We start from the raw sequence: 17,880 nt of genomic DNA, 5'->3' as shown, positions 1-17,880 counted from the left end.
CAAATCTTTTTTGTGTGCCCCAAACATGTGGAGGAATCGATGAGAATAAAAAGTTGGTTTCAGGCTGTAGGTTATGTGAGCCATGCACCAGTGTCTTGTAGCTTGCTTATTTGTTGTGCCTCTCTGGAATGTGTTTGTAGGAGAAAAGGGCCATGAAAAATTTGGCCTTATACTAATGTGAATGGCTTTTTTTTCCTTTTGTGTCTGTCACATCCAAGATCACAACACCATGGATGTTGTCCTCCACAGACAGACCAAGTGAGTCTGAGGTACCAAGAGTAACCTTCAGTGGGTGACTTTCAGACATTGCAGCCCATTACTGGTGCTGAATGGGCTCCCAGAGGATTAGAGGACTTCCTGAATTACACTAGATATCATTTTAACAGGCACTTTTGAATGCAGTAATTGGCTGTGATAAGATGAGTGCAGTAGCAGGGAGGCTATTTGGCATTGTTATGAATAGTTTTTACTTGCCATTAAAAGCAAACTTGGCTTCTGGTCTTGAGCTCTAGCTTATTCTCAGCTGCAGGAAAGATTAAGTCAGATGTTTCTTTGCTAAACATGTATGCATGAATATAAAAAGGGAAGGCCTGGAGTGCACCTTACTTTTTATAGAAGAGCATAAGCCATGCAGAATTTAAAGAGGAATAAAAGATTATAGGCAAAGTAGACACTGACCTGAGTTTCAACCTTTTAAGAAAAAGGAAATAAATTAAGAGCTAAACTCTAGGAAGCAGTCTGCCCTAGAAGATAACTGGGGAGGGTGATGGGAAGCTTTCTGTTTGCGTTAATCATGTTTTTATATTGTGGAGGTGGAGAGAAGACCATGTAGTCCTCTAGATAGGATGCAACCTGTTAGTATAGAGAGGATGGGTGAACGGACCACAACAGGTAGCCAGAAACCACCAGAAGAAAATTATTTTTAAATTATGGTAAAGGATCTCTTCTTTGCTCATTAGCTGTGTGCACAATAAACTGTGCACCCCATAACCTCCTGCCAATGCAGTCTAGCACTGCTGAACATTTTATTTTATAGGGCTAGAGCATCCTTGGCCTTTGATTATACGGAGCTTGGCTGCAGCCATCTGCCATTCTCTTGCACGTGTCCATCTGCAGAGAAGTAGCTGCTTGCCAAGGGTTGGCTGCCATAGCCCCTGCACTCCAGTGCAGGACAGGCTGCTCCTGGGGAGGAAGGTGTTAAATCTATACCAGTTGTGGGAGCTCAGATGTTGGTACAGATCCCAAAGATGCATGTGGCAACACAAAAGGATGCTCTTCACACCCGTTGCCATAGCAACTGCACATTCAAATGGCAGGGATTGGCAGTTGGAACCTGCAGAGGATGATACAGTTGCAATTAAGTCAAATTGTTTTCAGGTTGTTAGATTTAATTTTGAGCTAGGGGGGAAGGGATGAGGTGATGGCTGAACATTAGTGATATTAACAAGGAACTGACACCAATTTGAGATCCTGGTGTAGGCAGAACTCCATCATGGTGTGTGTTTCTTTAAGGGTAAAATTAGTGCTGGCACTTGGCTTCTGAACCTTGGTGTTGGGTTTTTTTTGTTGGAGACGCTAAAAAAATCAGTCTCAAAAGCTTTAGGGTAATTTTAGTGGAGTTAGCCTGTACGTCTCAGCTGTCACTGTTCTTGCATCCTGGTGATACACAGTAGGATTTATCAAGACCACATGGAATTGGGCTACTAGGAGAAGGTGTCCAAAAGTGGGGGGCAAGGTCTTTCAAATTCAGGTGAAAACAAGTCTCACCCTTACTGTGTGGCTCTTAAGTCTGGATCAGTTGGATTCAGAATCTGCTTTATTATCTTATTTGGTGAAATCAGATTATTTGGGTCATTTTTACCAGCAGTTGAAAATGTAAGATTGTAATGTTCAAGGGGATTGGTTGCCACTTGGTTTTTGTAGTGCAGAGACAGAGGTTGTCAACTGTGATTTGGTGCATGAAAGGTACATGGGAATACACTGAAATTCAAAACATTATAAAGCACTTAGTAGCACCCTGGCATGTCTTCAGTGTATTAAAACTGATGTTTCCCATGCTTTTGAAGTCCAGCAACACTTAGGGATCAAGGGCAAGGACATTTAACCAGTCATTGCTTAAAATGGTTCATGCATTGATTTTATTCACCATCAGTTACAAGGTCCTGATCTTGTCTCTAGTTGCACTTCAGAAATGGTTTTCAAGCCAATTGAATGTTCATGACAAGTCTAGGCAGTAAAGCCCTCTATCCATGGGCTTTAAGTGATGTGAATGATCAGGTAGATGTGGGGTGCTAAAAACATAAGAGAAATAGCACCAGGAAGTACTGTCTCAAGTGTTTCTTCTTCTCCTGGAAAAAGCATAAATACTAAACCATCTGCCTGTTTTTGAAGGGGAAATTGAAATGTAAATGTTAAAGAAATATTGAGGATGGAGTGGATCAAGTTTTTAGCATTTGGTTTTTTATTAACCATTGCATCTATGGATTTGTACCTGAAGAAAATTTTAGTTTATGGATACAAGAAGAATATTTGTATGCTAAAGTACAGATACTTGGTGCACATGAGACAGACTCAGTGGAATGCTGTGAAGGGTATGTTGATGTGCTTGTGTGTGTGCTTTCTTCCCTATGGGAGACTGAATACATGCAGTTGTAATGGTGGTTTCTGTTCTGATATGGATTGAAAAGGGACCTGTTGGATTTTTCAAGGAAGAAGAAATACGAGCATAAGGAGACAAGCAACCCTCTCCATTCCACCATAGTCCAGTGCTTTAAAATGTTGCATGACATCTTATGGACGAGATCTTCCTTTCGTTGCTTCTCATGCTTTTCGCCAGCAAATTGAGCATACATAGGAATTGTCTTGGTGTCTGGAATGGGGTGGAAATATCTGGAATTCCTGGCCAGAAAGTACTGTGGATGACAGAAACTTTATTGCTGGAAATAACAGAAAAAAAACCCAACTGGTTTTAATTGTCTTGCTCTTGTTTGCACAACAATAAAATGTTATGAAATCATGTTAACTAGCTCTGAATTTAAAGATCAAGCTTACGAGGTACTGGGATAAGTTGATGACTGATACACTGAAAAAAATGAAGTGTTTCTTGAAATTTTTTCTTGGAGGCAAGGAAACATTTTCCAGCTATGAAGGGACTTCGGCTGCTGATACTCTAAGGTACTTGGAACGGCATGTTCTGATGGTGTCCGGCCAAGTAATTCCCTGAAAACATTGTGGGCTTTGTTTTGTTTCTTTTTTTCTCCCATTATTATTTTCTCCTAAGGTTTTGAGGTGGTGTTTTGGTTTGGTTTGTTGTGGTGGTTTTTTTGTTTGCTTGTTTTTGTTTTGTTTTGGTTTTGTTTTTTTGGTTTTGGTTTTTTTTTCACTGAGTATGTTCTGAAAATAAAATTAATTCTCCCTTTGCAGGGAAACACACTTTCACATGTTCCTTCCCTTCCTGTCTGTTCTCTACTGCTGCTTTTCTGTTTTTCGCTTCATAGGACATTTCTTTGCTTGTATTATTTGCAGAAATAAAGGAAGCAAACTGTCCAAGCAAATAATCCAAACTGCTGCTTTTTGTGGTGTTGTAGTTGATGATACAGACGTTCTGAGGAGAGTCATGCTGGGCTTCTCCAGCCCTTTTCTAGTCTCTGTGCCTCAGGACCTATTTTTAGGACTTATTTAGCATAATTGCCTTGCACATTGCTCTGATGTGGTGAGGGTAGCAGAGTGTGGATGTGTTTCTAGTTCTTACTGTGGTTTGTCTTGGGTCTGAGGGAAAGGGGTGCTTCTCTGAGGAGGAAGGAGATAGAAGACCATCATCCTTTTCAAGCAGAAGAGGGCTCAGACTGCATGTTCATGACTTGCTTAAAGATTGCTGTTGCTTCTGTATTTGGGATGTGCTGCATCCTGCTGCCTCAGAAATCAGGCAGATGGAGCTGGTAGCCAAAGTGAGTTCAGAGCAGGAGGAAAGATCAGAGCAGAGGGACACCCTTTAGCAGCAGCTTGGCAGATTAAGGTAGTGAGCAGTCCATTGCCCTTACTTGGCCGAGAAAAGGCAAAGGTGGAATTTTTTGGGAGGTGTGCTTGTATGTTTCACAACTGGGAGGAGGTGTTTTTTTTTCTATCTGGCTAGAAGAAAGGCAAACAGGAGTATTTTTGTTACATTAGCCATGTAAAACAAGGTTGACAGCTCAGAATCTGAAAGCTGCTTGGGGAAACAGGAAGACTCCAAAGGAGGCACCAAAGAGCATACAATTTGGTCTCCTGTGTTTCAGATTATTTTTATTATTCATCTCTTCTTGTTAGCTAATCTCTTACAGAGGCAAATCCTGTAGAGCAAAAGGAAGGGCCTTTATTGCCAGAGTAGAAGAGACAGCTGCCACAAGATATCCCTCCTCAACCACTTGAGGTCACATTATGTTGATCACAGTCAAAGGGGAGTAGACTGCATGGGAAACCACCCTGGGTCGACGTGCCTAGGCTGTGGCCACTGGGCTAGTTCATGTTCAACTTGACACTGATCCTTTCACAGTGGCTGTGACACGCTCTGCTGCAAGTCCTGCCTCATCTTCCAGCAGGCATTCTAATTGGACTTTACTTTCAGAAGTTTGGGTTGGATAATGTGTGTTGACTGTGTGTGCAGATTTGGCCTGTTACAACTCTTAAAGCAACCTCTGTCACTGAAACATCAAAGTAATAATTAACAGACTTGTCTCTGGAAGTTTGCTGTGCATTGGACCCTGCAAGAATTCTATTAACAGCAAATATTTTGTGTTTGATTGCATTTGCTAGAGAATTTTTAAGGTGAAGTGGTGTAAACATATAAAACAAAACTATAAATGTCACCAATATAAACCCTCAGCAACCTGCAATCTTGGTTCACTTGAAATAGCATTTCCACCTGTGACAACAACAGAGTCACTGTGCACTAAGAAGCTTTGTGGCTGGTACCAGTGACTGGTAGTAACTGCAGGTGTTTCACACTCACAGCTCCTCACCCAGAGCAAGCAGACATGAACATACATGGACATCTGACAGGAACTTCGGAGGCAGAATGGTAGAGTGGGAAGAAGGATGAAGCAATGCTTTGGACTTGCATCCAAAGGACATTTTGAGTAGCTTTAGCTTTATATGGGGGATTTACAATATTTTTTTCCCAGTGACATGAGTCAGTATTTGCATGTGCTAAGAGTAGTGAAGGGAAAATAGTAATATTCTTGATGAGAAGCCGTCTGCCTTTCTAGATGATGGGTCCAAGAAGCATGAAGTTACTGGACAGAGCAATCATCAAAAGCAAAGGGCTGTTGCAGATGTGTTGTTAAGCACTTTCTTTCCTAATTGTTTTGTTCCTGAGGCTAGGAAGTGAGCAAAGCTGTGTGGTGCCCGGAGGACTCCTCTCACATAGCCAAACAAACAGTTAGGGATCTCTCAACTCTGTAATCCATTCTGGCAGTTACTGTTGGCAGTGGCCAGGATTCATGTCTCAGAGGGGTATGTACAGCTGTGTGACCCTCATCCATGTCCCATTTTCCTAGTCTGGAATCTGCAGTTCAAATCAAGGCTGAGGTGTACTGGGGAATTCAGTGTGCTGTGGCTGAACTATACTCCAGATAAGAAGTCCCCAAAATGTTACGGTATTTAATTCAGGTGGGCTCAGTTTGTGTTTGAGAAGGTTCATCAGAAATAGGAACAGGAACTCAGCTGTGTTCTAGATTTTTGTGTTTCTCCTCACCTTCCTGCAGCAGACTGGTGATGCCTGACTCTGGCAGCATGCTTAGCCCTGACGAGACCTTCATTATGCTTCTGGGTGTAAAGCAGTTTGAAAAAGGAAAATGCAGGAGAACCTCCTGCTCCAGAACTTGGGAGAAGAGGTTCTCAAATTTTTTGAGATGAGCAATTAATTTAAGAAGTGCCAGTGGAACTGAAACAGATGCTGTTTTATTCTCCTAAGGGTGTTTTAGAGAGCATCCTTTTCTAAACATTAGGAATTTATGAACTTAGTTTGATGTACTCCCATTACCTTCAGTGACACAAGGAGTTGCACCTCAATATTAATAACGTCTTTTTTGGGGTGAAACCCTGGTCCCTTTCAAAGCCTTGGGATTTTTGCTGTAGTCTGGATTTTACCTTGCCTTTCCCCCAGTGGGCTGAGTGTGGGAGGCATCATGAAAACATTGTTTGGTACATTTCCATCTTGGTTACTGACGGAATAAACCATTCCTCCCAGAATATTTGTCCCTAATGTTTTTATCTTAGGAAGTTATGACATGTTTCTTCTGGAATTGCCAAAATATTCCCAGCATGGAACTGTTGCTTGCCCTTATTAATTCCATAATTTTCTTTTTCCTGGAAAATCTTGTTAAGATGGAGCTTACCCAGAAGAGATGGAACTCTAAAGCCTTCAGCCATCAGTGAATACCTCATGTCTAACCTCTCCATTACAGTCTGGTGACTGAGTGGACCCTGTGTGTCATGAATTTGATGGCTCAATCCCATTTCTGATGTCACTTCAGAAAATTCTTTGTTCTTAGTTGTGCCCTTCTGTGTTGGCTGTGTCACGACAGGATGCGAAAACCACTGTGGCACCTGGCCAGCATTCCTGTTCTCCCTCCTCCAGAACCCTTGCAGAAGAGCTGGGAGCTCAGTGGATGTCCTAATACACAGCTGCATCCTTCATTCCCCTGGTCAGGCAGGTACCAGGGCGGTGTGAGGCATGGCTTCCTCTTTTTTGTGGCCATATCCTCAGATACACTCACTCTTCAGTGAGTGTTGCATTTACTTAAATACAATGGAGAGGCAGGGTTTGAAAATGGCATCTTTTTCAACAGCATTATTCACCCAAGTCTTCCAGGGATATAATTATGAGAAAACATTTGTAAATGACATGCACACTTGCCAAGCAGACAGCTCTCCAGGTGCCAGTATTTTGGTATCTCCTCTCTTGACAGTTTTTCCAGTTAATATTTCCCTCCTTCAGATTAGATGGAGGCTTTCTTATGTTGTTGTTATTGTTTCCTATAAAGAAATACTTAAACGACCTCCATGTCATTTCTAGAACATAAACATTACAATTGCAAGGTTCTCAATGTTTCCTTAAAGTTTAAAGTGTCAGGTTTTATTTAGTTGGTTCAAGCATCATTAGATGAAAATTGGGTTCTCAGAGAGTCAGCTTCTATTTGTCCTGAGGCAATGTGATGATGGTAGGAATGACATGGTAAATTTTATTTTGAGCCTGGAAAACAAAAAGCCCAAGGATCACATTCTCAGCTAGTGTTCAGTCTGCTTACAGTAATTGTTAGTTCATTGATTTAGTCTTCCTGAAGAGTTAAATGTCTGGCTTCTCTGAAGGAAAAATTATAGCCCAAACATGTCAGTTGCAAAGGAAGTGAAGTTGCTGTTCTGTCAACACTCTCCCAGGAGTGGAAAGGATCCACGTTAAAAAAAATCCTTTTATGTGAAGAACTTTATGCTTTTCTCATTTTATTTCCATATTTGAAAGGGTACTTGGGATAAGTAAAGTTGAGGAATTTGAGGTTTTGTAAGCCAGTATATCTTAGATTTGCAATTTGTTTTAATTTCATGCTGTTTCCCTGTGATCTAAAGGTATACTTCCTTCAAGGATTAATTATATTTAAAATTAAATAAAGATTTATATTTTCCTGGCTAAAAAGAAGCTTAAAAATCCTTCACAGAAGGCATCTTTTAGAACTGCTGTGTTTCCTGTATATGTGGCATTGTTTCTAACTTAAAGGTTAAAACATTTTGAGTTTGCATCTTTTCAAATTTGCAGGAAAACAAATGTTCTTTCTCAGGAAAATAGACTTTGTTCAGAGCAAATATTATCTTCTGGTTTTTATGCACTGAACTTTGACCAGTGTTGCAGGTGTCAGAAGCCATCTTGACCTACTCATGTGCATCAGGAAATGGGATTTCTGTTCTTGGAGATGTTCAGGAGCCATCTGGGTATTGTCCTGGACAGCCTGCTCCACCAACTTTACTTGGACTTTCAGACCCTGATTAAGTAAAATAATTAATGTGATCGATAGTGTGAGGGTGATTTTCTCTTGGAAGTTGTTGGTGTGTTGAGCATTAGCAGAGAGGTTACTGGAGAGACATATGAACCAGAATTACTTTAGTGTCCCTGATGGGATTTAGAGTTATATCTGGCTGAGATGTGTCAGGAAAACAATCATAAAGAAATGAAAACTGGTAGGAGAGGAGCAGTGCTGGATCTGGAGTGGTTCTCCAGCACTTAGAGGTGGAGCACTCTGATCTAAAACTAGCTGGTATTTGATGTTGAGTTAGCAACACCTCTTGAACTTTTCTTCCTGGGAAATAAGCAGACTGTTTCTCTCAGTAGAAGACCTTGGGAGGTTTCTGTCTTCTCAGATGATGGGAGACTTAAAGATCTCACAGCAGTTCCTAAATGTTCGTGGAGAATCTCCATCTTAAAAGGGAAATAGTGACAGTAATTGTGAGGTTGGAGTCACTTGCATTTGGTATCAAAGTAGAGGTGCCTCCAAGGCTGAATGGGACAGGAGGAAAGGGTAGTTCCAGCCTTGATGTAAGTAGCCAAGTAATTTTGGTTGTATTTAGGGGATGCTCTGTGATCTGCAAGTCTGACTAGTGTCACTGGAGAACACTGAACAGTTAGCAACTTGACGTCAGGGTCTCTCTTCCTGTTGCATTTGCTTTTCCCCCAGAGGAAGCCCAATCACAGGTACATTGTCTCCAAGCCTGTGTCTGTATGTTCCCCTCTCCCCCCAGCAATGCTTTACTACTGACCGATTTCAACCCAGTTTGGAAAATGGGTAGATGTCTTGGTGAAACTATAAGCACTGTGAAAACAGGCAGTTGAGTGGGAGCAGGAGACCCTGGGAAGAGGCCAGTATCTTTGATTAGATATTGGAATGCCCACAAGAGAGTGAGATACCAAAAAGCAAGCGTGCTAGACAGATCTGTGAGATATGGAAGTTTTCTTACTGATTCCTTCTGAAATGTGTTGAATCGGTAAGAGAACATGGGGCAGAAAACCAAATGTGAGAACATAATTAAAGAGGCAGAACTAGAACGGAGGGTGCCTAGTTAAAGCGGGAATTAATGGCTGTAGTGGCAATACTGGCCATCATTTGGCATAATCAGCTGCAGAGATGGCATATTGGTCACACAATTACCCTTATAAATTTTACCCTTTATCATCTCATACGATTCCTTAGATTTCAAAAACTTCTTGAAGTGTTGATGTAATTGGAAGGAAAGGGGCTTATCCAAAAATATTTTATTAATTTCAATCCTCTAACAGTGATCTATCCTAGGCAAAATAAGAGCTGACCTACATGGAGGGAAAAGAATAGACTTGATTGCCTGGCAGGTATGACCACTGTGACTTTGCTTAAGTATCTTACTTTGGAAATCACTGTTGGGAGTTTTTCAGCTTCATCACTCAGAAGAAACTTACCTTGTGTGCTGAGAACTTTATGGCTGAATGTACATCTTTCCAAGATAAGGTTTTACAAGATGTTTTAGAAATACAAGCTGCTGTTTATTTTCAAGATGTGTAAATAAAATTATTTCTGGTAGTTTCTGTGAATTTATGAGAGTTGATCCACTCATTTGGCAGAGTCATAAGTGTTTTTAGGATTCAGAAGGAAAAGAAATGCTCTGTAATTTTCAATGCGAAGTTTTTTTAGCTCAAAATTGGAACTCTTAGGCAAGCAGTGAGATTTCTTGAAATGGGAAGGTGTTTCTCTCCACTGATCTCTTTGTTTTGTTCCTTAGCAAAGTTTTCTGTATTCCTCTCTTTGGCTGCAATCAGCAACATTGGTGACCCTTCTGAGCACTCTGGTGAATGCTGGTGTTTATCCTCACTTCATAACTTCTCTGCCCTGATGTTTGCTAGCGTCTCAGCAGCACTAGATGCTGGGGTCACTCTCCTGTCTGCAGCTCACACCCAGTTTGGGCAGTGAATGGCAGGAGTTAGCTCTATGAAAAGACTTCAAAAGTAGCCTGGTGTGAAGGCTTTTTTCTAGAGCTTGTAGATGAGTGATCTGATAAAATTCTGATGGCATGAAAGCACTGTGGTTCTCTGCAAGGTACTGGGCGTATCTCTGTGGTACTGAAAGACAAATACTCTCCATTTTACATGCTCTTAGGCTGATCATTGCCAGAAAGGTTGTCCAGACTAGAATTTAAAAGTCTGATCCATTTCCTGTTGGAACTGAGATACTGCATTGACTCTGACTTAAATAGGCTCAGAAATGTTACATTTCAAGTCTTCAATGTCATGGTTTAGGTTTATGCTTTTTAACCTTTAAAGTTTGTGTATTGCCGTGGGACAAGGCAGAAATATCTCGGGTTTCAAGTAAAACAAATCACCTTCAGCTTAATCTGAAATTTCACTCTGGACAGTGTTTCTCAGATGTCCTGGCTTTGTTTTTGTTACACAATGCCCAATGTAATACCAAAAAACACCCACGATGTAATAAAAAAAAAAGGGGGAAGGGGAGAGGGAGGACGAGTTCTCCGAAATCTACCTAATGCTCTTTTGTAAACAGGTATCCCCCTCCTCCTAAAAGGCAGTGGTGAAGAATTAAGTCTGCATCAGTTACCAACCCCTTGAGACACAGCATGAGGTCAGACCAGACAAGCCTTGAAAGGTTGTGGCCACTGAGCTAAAATGATGCTCATTATCAGGCAGAGAAAAAAGCTGCCTGCTCAGCCAGAGGTGAATAGTCAGGCATACAGACCTCGGAATTGTTTATTCTGCACTCATCCAGCGCTGAAAATTCCGGTGCTGTGAAAAATGGTGTATGACGTTGTCCAACCTAATTTTCTTCTTGTTTTTATTTTCCATCTTAGGAAACTAGTTCAAGAACTTGATTGAGAAAAAATTTAGAGGAAGCAGTAAAATACCATAGCTCAACCATGGATGGCCTTTTAGTCTGATGAACTGTGAGTGGACTTGCAGCCCATGTCTGACCTCGGTCACATCTGTGTGTGCCTGCAGGACATGTTGGGGAGTCACCCTAAACTGTCTTTGAACTTGGCCATCTCTCTGTTGCTAGCATTGAATTCAGAGACATTTCCACTGCTTTGGTAAAAAGAAATAGAAATAGAGTTAGGATCATTTATACCAACTGTTTCTCAAAATAACTGTGCATTCAGTTTTTCTCAATTTCTTTCCACTGGAGAAAAAAAGGCCAATTGGTCTAAGACCCCTGGACTGCTGGCAGCCCCTTTGGAGCAGTTACAGCTTGCTAAGTCCCAGCACATGTGCAAACTGACAGCATAGCTCATGTGCAATGAATCTGACTTGTCTGGGGCCCTTCCCCGCATGCTGTCTGTCTTCTTGCTGTCATACACATTCTAATCTCCATTAATGATTTTTAACTACTTTATTTTTCAATACTAAGGAACAGGTTTGTAATGTCCTTGTTGCTGCTGGTGGGCAGCTCATCCAGCAAAGGCTATTTGGATGTTTGTGCTCACAGTAGTAAGCTCTGAATTGTCCAGCCTCAAGTAATAGATGTGCTATATCTACCTGTTTTTCATGGAGCATTACCCTTTCAAAAGCATGGAAAATTCTTGTAAAAGCATTTTGCAATAAAATTTTGGGTTAGTGGTCCCAAAATGGTGTCTTTTCTGATGAAAAAGAAATTACTTTTTTCAAGAAACTTAAATATATAATTTTTAGCCAATTAAAATGATGCTTTGATTAAATTACTCCCCCCAAAAAACTTTTAGCTTTGGAATAGCAGAGAGTGAAGTTCCATAGAGGCTGGAATCACTGATGAGTGAGATGTGGAGGAAACAAGATGGGAACGTTTTGGAAAATTGCAACTTCAGATCACTAATACTTTTTTAATAAATTCAACGAGAAAAACAAATGTTATCCTCAAAGGAAGCTTTTCTCTAAAAACAAAGTATTGTGAATGTGCTATGGGTCTGTAGAACATTGATCTGAAGCATCACAAACATAGATAGTGCTGCAAGAGATGGTATAGTATACTGCTAAGAGGGTCCTGAGAGAGCTGAAAACCTTTCCTTGTAGTCTTGAGTGATTTCTGGGATGAAGTAGCAGAGAACTTGAGCTTCAGTAAACACTTCTTGACTGAGGTTCAGGAAAAGGTCAGCCCTACAGCACATCCTACTTTACCCTTTCCAGCAACTGTCAGCATTCTGGATGAGAGCAGCTCTAGTGCTCCAAGGGTCAGGTGAAATCTAGAGGCAGCCAAGATACACACCATGTTGCCCGATGTTTTGGTTTTTTTTTCTTCCAAAACTTTGATTCATATCCTCCCCAAATCCACATGTCCCACAGGCAGGGCAAGGCTGAAACCTGTGGCCTTCACCACTAGCTCCAAGCTGAAAATGGAATAAAAGAACACTGTAAAAATGTTTGTGATGCATTTGGTTTTGTAACAGCATTTATTAGGGAGGGAAGAGGGGGAAGAAGCCTTTCTCAGTCCCCAAAAAAAAGAAAACTCAGTTAGTTTTCTTTTACAACAGGCTGCAGCAACTTGGTGTATTCTTCCCCTTGTGTAGAGTTGGGTTTCTTTTTTTAAGCAGTACTGGGCAGTATCTTGCTCTCAGCAATTAATGTTACAGGACAATGGGCATGAAGTTTACAGAGGAATTACACAACCTGAGCTCAGGGTGTACAAACAGAAACCTGAGGACTAAATCTTCCTTTTGTTGATTTACATGGAGAACAGTATCAGGCTGAGAGTAGTCCCTTCCTGATCTTGGCAAGGGCTCCTTCAGTCGAGTTGTATCTGACCATGCTTTTTTTTTGTGGAGATTTCTTGGAGGACTCTTCTCTGAGGGGTTAGAGCTATACCCTAGGGCATAATTCTAACTTAAGACCTCTCTTTTTTTTACTTCATAGGCAAAGAGTTTTCAGGCATAACAAGGCTGCAAAAGGCCTTTTGCATGCATTGAAGTATCTAGCACAGTTGGACTCGTTATTTTTCTTTTGCAGCTGCAATTGCCTTGGCAAAATGCCTGATCTGGAGTGGGTTTCTATAAACATGCCAGCACAGCTGGGATTTATTATAGGATAGACAATCTCTTCTACCTCTTCAGCTAAAAAACCTCAAAATAAGTGCTGTCTTTGCTACCTTCCTTTAGATGACGCTTGTTCATAGTTGGCAGTAGCCAAAACTGAATTTTTGCATCCATATTCAGAAAGAATTGCCTTTCCCCTTACTGCCCTACACTGACCTTAGTCTCTACAGGGCTTGACTAAGTATGATATGAGGATGGGAGAAGAGAAGGAAATGAAAGAATTCTCAGCTCTGACATAATTCAAACTGCTTAAAAACAAAATTAAGGGAATGGTGTACTGGGCTGAAGTTGATCAGACTGGTATTATCAAGAGAAGTGCCTGTCTCTGTAGTGTAAAAGGGAAAGTAGATTACTTTTTATGTTAGGTCTGGGTTCTTTAAAGGGTGCTGTGCAAAGTAAGCTCTAAATGCTACTGAATCCTTTGGAAATCTGTGTTGTAAACATCATTATAGCTTTATTTTCTTCTTCCCTTTCCTTGAATCTCTGTTTTTCTGTCTGAGCCAGCTGACAGTCCTTAATCCATTAAAAAATAATCTTTCCCTTAAACATCAGATCTCTCAGTGTTTAAGAGCGCAGGTTCAGTTAATGTCTGTGAAGACACAAAGCAAATTAATTAACCCTTTGAATGTCTTTCCAATTAAAACCAACATTGCATATTTTTAAATTAATGGATATTGGTAGTACTTATGCCAACAGAGGCATCTTCACAGCTAAGGGGAACTGTTTCCTGTAGCTAAATTACTCCAAGGTTTAAAGGAGCCAGAGCAAACTGAAGTTAATGCGTATAGTTAATCAGTTATCTCATGTACTTTTTTTGCGGTGTACTTTTTTTTAATAGGGAATCATGACAGAACAACGTCAAACCATTTCATAGCTCCAGTGAAATGGGTTTCTCTTGTCTCCCATGGTTCACAGAGTTTTGAAATTCCCAAAGGAAGATACGTGGTAGCAAATAAAAATTAAGTTGCCATCTTTCATATTTCTATTACTGTCCAGGCATTTTTGTATCTCAGTTAAATTCTTGACTGCAATTTATCAGGCCTAAGCAGATGACTGTTAGTCTGATGGTACAGATTATATTATAAAAATCTATTATTCAGATACACTAAAATGTACCAGATGGATCTCCTTCCAGCATACAATGAGACAGATCCTGTGACTAAGAGATGAGCAGTAGATTTGATATTTTTTGACTTTCATAAGGCTTTGGCAATATCTGATATGGCTCCCTGAAGTATGAAATGTTGGATTAATTCAGACTTCAGTGATGGAGATGTATAGCTGGTTAAATAAATGATTTGGGGCACTCTTAAGCTGGCATTGTGCAGATGGAGTCCCACAGAAATCGCCTGTAGTCAGGTCCTCTTCAGTAGTCTCGTTATGACTTGGATGAGGGGCTGGAAAGGCATGTAGGGTAATGCTGTAGGACACAGACTGGGATGGGATTGCAAGCCAGTTGACAGGGTTGAGAATTGAAATTTATCTTGATGTCTGGGGAAAACAGAGTGGAGTAAACAGGATGGAATTCAGCGTCAATTCATCAATGCAACCAAGTACATTGCTTTGGTATTAAGTGATTTCATGGCTCAATTAGGGAGAAAGAGTGATGAGGCATCAAGTCCATAGAATAGGATCAGTAAGTGGATCACAGTCTGAACACAAGGTAAATATGCGAAGTCCAGAGGAAAAAGACAGGAAAACATCACCCCAGCTTCAGTGAGCATGAGCATTGAGCTCTGCTCAGCATTGCTGAAGCCTCATTTGAAGCAGAGTTTGGCCTTGGGCACCACACTTCACCAGTGATACAAAACATGAAGAACCAGTTATGAAGACTAGAGAAGAGAGACTTACAGGTCTGCAGATTGTCTGAGGAGTTGCTGTGGAAAGGAAAAGTAACTGACCTCCCCACTCACAGAAGTCTTGAGCTTGCAGAGCTGCTCAGTGATGCCCTCCTTTGCCAGCCAGTGGAGGAAGCACGGGGACTTTCCCTCATGGGCTGTGTGAAATGCAGGTTAGAAAAGCTTCAGTCAGAAGTAAGTTAAAGGATAGCCAGTTTGGGCACTGGGCAAGTGTTGGGACAGACTGACCTGTCAAGGTCTCTCCCACTTTTATTTCCTCTCACCCTACACTAACCAAGTCTCTTATATTTAGGCTGCTCAGTGTTCTTCCAGTCTGCCCCTTAACTGGTTCATTTACTTGCTCTATTGTAAGGGATGAACCACCTCAAATCAGAAAAAGGGGTTTGTGAGCCACTATTTCTCTCAGCTTCAGTGGCTATGTAACACTAAAGCTCAGATATTTCAAGCCTACACAGTGCAGCAAGGATAGGAGGTGACTAGAATAAACTTCTGTCAAGCAAGTTAAAAGTCTAGTATGAAAATACAAGCATCGGGTTATCACCAGAGCCATGAGTCCCTGTAACCTCATGCCTCCCTTTCAGACTCTGTACAGTCTAATTATAGTTCTGCAGATGGTGTTTTATTTTGTACATGTGTAAGGGGAGAAGTGGGGAGAGCTCTGTGTCTTGGATGGTGGAATGCTCCCTGTGGGCATAAATAATACAACAACTGCTTTTATTAGTGGTGTTGTATCAGCAATAGTGCAGCTATTATATGTTAATGATGTATAATAAGACCCAGTAACCTCCTTTAAGCTTTTTCTTGGAAATGTGAAGTTACTTCTGTTTTTAACAGTACAGGTGATGCAGACTGATCCTGAGAAAAGGGCTTAGGGTTAAACCACTGTGTTTAGAAAGGAAGTATTCTAGGGGAGCTCAGAACCCAAGTGCTTAGGTTGCAAGGGAGAAAGGCATCAGGTCTCCTGAAATGCCTGGGGCATATCTCACATTGGTCTCTCTTCCTTATTGTTCCTCTGATGGTGGTTAGCTTGGTCCTCAGCTATCCTGAATTATCACTGCTGGGACCAGTATTAGAAAAGTGATCTCAAAGGTATTCCTTAGAATTTGCTATGTGGCATAAGAAGTGAAAATAAAATGTCTGGAAGAGAGCAAACAGCTGAAATGAGCTATAGCTTGCACCTGAGGGGTATTGTACATCTCATCTGAGCCACAGAGTGACAGTCATCAGAGAAGCTGTTATAATGGCAGTAATTAATGACAAGAGAAACAGAGCTAATGTCATTTTCTTGCACTGTTCTTTAGTCTCAGGAGTCCAGGGCTCCTAGGCAGTTTAATAAGAAAGGGTTTATCAAGCAGAATCCTGAAGAATTTAGTGACTGCAGTGGAAACAGGGAGGTGCTGTTTCTAAGTTGTGCTGTTCCATGTTTGCTTTGGACCCCAGTGGTCAGCAAATGCTAATCTCACCCATATGTTTGGCAGCTGACACATGCTGCACTCTGTTCTTTCTCTGAGGAGTGTGCAAGATGCAAGACACACTTCAATTAAAAAATGAGAGTTTAATGTGGGTATTTTTAGCAAAGCAAACCAAATAAGAGAAAATACTTGCAGTACATTGTAGTGCTTAATTTCTTTCAAAACCAACGAAAGTTTTGGCTTCCTGTAGTGACAGAAAAGTTTGGACAACTTTAACCCTGAAGGCTCAATTTATCCCTTGATTATTATGCTAACAAAATAACATTTTGAATGGAAAAACAAACTAGAAATTATTACTGCCAGAGATGCAAAGAAATGGGATATGAAACTTGAGTCTACTGGAGCTGGCTTTGGAATGTGTGTTACCACTGTGCTGTAAAGGCCAAGCTTTCAGTCACTGCTTTCAGCCCCTGCAAGAGGCAACTGGGTTGGTTTACCTCAGCTGAAGTTCCTGTTAACCATTCCATATCTGAGCATCCAGGCAGACTGAATTAATCTGTCTGGGATGCAGATGAGTATCCAGTCCATGGTCAGTTTTCCTCCTAGGCACCATCTTGTTATTCAGAATTTTATTAAGGTCTGTTAAGAAGCTTTGAGAAGCCTGTACATTTTCTGACACATGTAAGAAATACTGTCAGAAGAACAGTGTCATGTAATGATCAGCCACTTGTTTCCCAAGAGGCATTTAAGATTTCTACCAATTGTTACTTAATGAGAAAAGTCATATGGCAAAAATACCATTGTCTTAAGAGAAAACAGCAGCAACACCACACATAACATTCCATGAGCTGATTTCAGGCTGCCATCTGCTAAGCCAGCCCAGGAAAAGAGACTTTCAGCCCAGCACTGAGGTGGTTCTTTTCTTGAAAATAAGTTCAGCTGGCACTAATTTGTCACAGCCCCATCAAAGGGAAGACTGAGAGATTTTGACATGCCTGTGGTGTGTAGCCAGGCTTGGATTGAAATCTTGGTATTTTAGGATCATAACCTATAATTATCAAGGGGCAATGGGAACCTATGAGGTATAGAGCGGAGCTGCTTATTCTGCTGCTGATAACAAACTGGAAAGACTCTAGTAAATGTGGAGTCTCCTGCCATTTTGAGGTGAGATGGAGTTATTTATTCTGCATTCCTAATACCAGTGTTTAAATTCAGAGTTTTTCTTACACTGTGAAAGAGCAGAATGGCTTAGTACTGTCTGCTTTTCCATCCTCTCAACCAGTTAGGAAAAGCAATGATTCACTCAAGAGTATAATGAGCAATCATTGGGTTGAAACCACTAGGTTCTGTATCAACTATGGGACAGGCAGGTTACCTGTTTTCCAAGTATTGCTTGGGAGGTTCTCTCTGGGACTGTGAGGCCACATACAGATCCCTTGAGGAGAAAACTGTTTACCAAGGATTTCTTGGTGATAAACACAATACTACTACACTTTGGCTTTCCCAAGTTCAGTGATACTTAGAGGTGCTTCTTTTAGTGCCTT

At 41.0% G+C, this 17,880-nt stretch overlaps 1 protein-coding gene across 2 annotated transcripts in view; it reads left to right on the top strand.

Moving 5' to 3' along the window:
• CAPN6 (calpain 6) overlaps window positions 1-17,880 on the top strand; it is a 59,351-nt gene that overhangs the window by 16,388 nt on the left and 25,083 nt on the right. The window lies entirely within an intron of this gene.

This window comes from Apus apus, chromosome 12 (assembly GCF_020740795.1).
Source record: "Apus apus isolate bApuApu2 chromosome 12, bApuApu2.pri.cur, whole genome shotgun sequence".
In the NCBI taxonomy this organism is placed as follows: Eukaryota; Metazoa; Chordata; class Aves; order Apodiformes; family Apodidae; genus Apus; species Apus apus.
The sequence above is the reverse complement of the archived record's forward strand: the minus strand, read 5'-3'. Positions and strand labels throughout refer to the sequence as shown.